The following is a 2,952-nucleotide window of genomic DNA, read 5'->3' on the forward strand; positions in this document are numbered from 1 at the left end:
AAAAAAAAAAAAAAAAAGTGAGATTTTTCCGTGGTTGTTTAGTCTAAAGCATTTTTCTCACAATCATGGCTTTAAATATTCAGTATAATAATAAAAAAAAAAAAAAAAAAAAAATGAAAAAAATTATTTAAATTAAATTTAAATTAAAAAAAAAAATTTTTTTCATTTTTTTTTTTACATAATTTTATTTATTTATCACTTATTCGATCGGCCTGAATATTTATTGACATGTTATTATTATTATTATTATTATTTAATTAATACTGCAGTCTTAATTACTCTGCCAGAATTTTCTTTTCACCCTCCTCCTCTGTTACATTAGCAGTAATTTTTTATTTTTTTTCCAATACACTGTGAGAAAATTTTTCCCAGTTTTTTTTTGGTTTTCCCTTTCTTTCATTCAAAAGCAGACGAAAATACAAATAAAACTAAATAATATTATAAACGTTAAAGCAGGTTTTACAATTAATTTTTTCTTTTGTTTTTAAATATGGAGACACACCACCTTAACCTTACATAAATAATTTTTAAGACTTCAACTCAAAAAATTATTATTAACACATTTTTATATTATTTTACGATTACTTATACTATTATTATTATTATTAATATTAATTATTAATTATTATTATTATTAATTATCATTACTATTATTTTTTTTTAAAATGGGTAAATGCTATATTATCTATGGTTAATTATTTATTTTAAATTTTTTTTTAACAATTTTTTTTTGATTTTTTTTTTTTAATATATATATATAAATTTAATCACAATATATAAATAACCGTCACCATCATCATTATCATCATCATCAACATCAAACAATCCAATACAGTTAAGTGTCTTTAACAAATTGTTATGAAATACATTTATATAGTCATTAAATATTATTTAAAAAAAAAAAACTAAACAAAACTATGACGGATGGTTTAATAAATCATAGCAGTTAGTGCCTTTTGTACCTTAATTTTTAGGTTTAAAAAAAAAAAAATGGATGAAAGTCTTTTTTCACTATAAAAAAAAAAAAATTGAAAAGATGCCAGATTACTACTTTAAGATGTTGTTGATTTTTTTTTTTTTAAATTTAAATACGTGAAACTTTTTCATCAAATAATTAATAATAATAATAATCATTTTAATAGTATTTACCCGAAAAATCAATAAAAAAATTTTGAGTTGAAGTTTTACAATAATAATAATAATAATAATAATTCACATTTACGAAATATTTAATAAAATTTTGGCAAAAAAAAAAAAAAAAAAATTACATTGGTGTTTAATTTATTATTACTATTATTATTATTTAAACAAAAATGGTAACTTTTTTTTTTTTGTTAAATGAAAAAGAACAATTTTTTTTAAATATTTTAATTAATTAAAATAATTATTGATAATAACCACGATTTTTATTTGTTTGAAAATTTTGCCAAAAAAAAAAAAGAAATCATTATTATTATTTGTTTTTGTACATTCACATTTTTTTCTTGTGCAATTATACAGTTTTATTAATTAATAATTCTCTTATTTATTTTCTCATTCGAGTGTGAAAAAAAAACAAAAAAAAATTTATTACATTTTATTAATTAGACAAATCAGTCTTTGATTTATTTATTTATTTTTTTTTTTTTCCAGTTAACAATAATAATAATAAAAAATTATTATTATTATTTTTTTTAAATATTTTATTTTTAATTAATAATTAATATTGTAATTATTTTTTTTGCAAATGGTAACTGGAATAGTATCACAATATTAAAATTTTTTTTTTTTTTTTTGTTATATTGTTTTAATTTATATAAAATGGCATTTATATGAAATAGCACCGGATAATTTTAAAAATTGTTCCTTTTCATTTTTATTACTTTTAAATAATAAATACAATTGCTTTGATTTATGTGTTATTATTTCTAAGATCGGTCCCAATTTTTAAAAAAAAAGTTTCATCAATCGTGTAATGAAAGCAAAAAAAAAAAAAAAAAAAAAATTTAATTTTGTATTATTACGTACTCTTTTAATATTATCAAGTCCCTTTTACTTTATCATTATTATTATTATTATGATTTTTACATTTCAAAAAAAAGGCATGTTTTATTTTTATATAGTTTCAAAAATTCTTCTATGAATAAAATAAATTTAAAAAAAGCCAAATATTAATCATTTTGAATTAATTAAATAAAAAACCAAATTTTTAATACGTAAATAATGAGCAAGAAAAAATAATAATAATAATAATTTTTAATAATAAAGGTCGCACAAATTTCGGCTATAATAATAAACTTTATCCATAAATAAAATGTCCACCCACATTTATGTACCTATATATACAAATGTAATAAATTTTTTTTTAGTTTTAGTAACACGTTTTAGCAAAGGTAAATAATAAATAAATAAACCCTTAGTTAAATGTATACACAACACACGTGACTTTCTTTTTTTTATGATAACATTATCAAAAATCCTTTCCTTTTCCTTTTTTTTTTTTTTTTTTTTTTTAATATTTTTGATATGTTTTTAAAAAATGCGTAAACTATTTATTTATTTATTTATCATTATTATTTTTTTGGTCAATTAATTTATTTTGAATTATATCTAAAGTAAAAAGGACGATTTATATTTTTATTATTATCATCGTTAATTTTAATTATATATATATATATATATATACTGTGAGTTTTTTAACTTTTGTATGTATCGAATATATATATATATATATAAAATCTGGCATCTGATTAAAATTTGTTAAAGACTCAACCGCTACCACTACTACTACTACTACTACTACTACTAGTACTATTACTACTACCACCGATAAATTCCCACGCTCCTTTTTATATAAACATTTAATAATAATAATAATTATCAATTAATTAATTATATAATTAATTAATTAATCCCCTCCCAATACATATATAATAAACATTATAACCTATTGTGATCAATTTACATATTTAC

Source organism: Pediculus humanus, genomic scaffold (assembly GCF_000006295.1).
Source record: "Pediculus humanus corporis 1103172108190 genomic scaffold, whole genome shotgun sequence".
In the NCBI taxonomy this organism is placed as follows: domain Eukaryota; kingdom Metazoa; phylum Arthropoda; class Insecta; order Psocodea; family Pediculidae; genus Pediculus; species Pediculus humanus.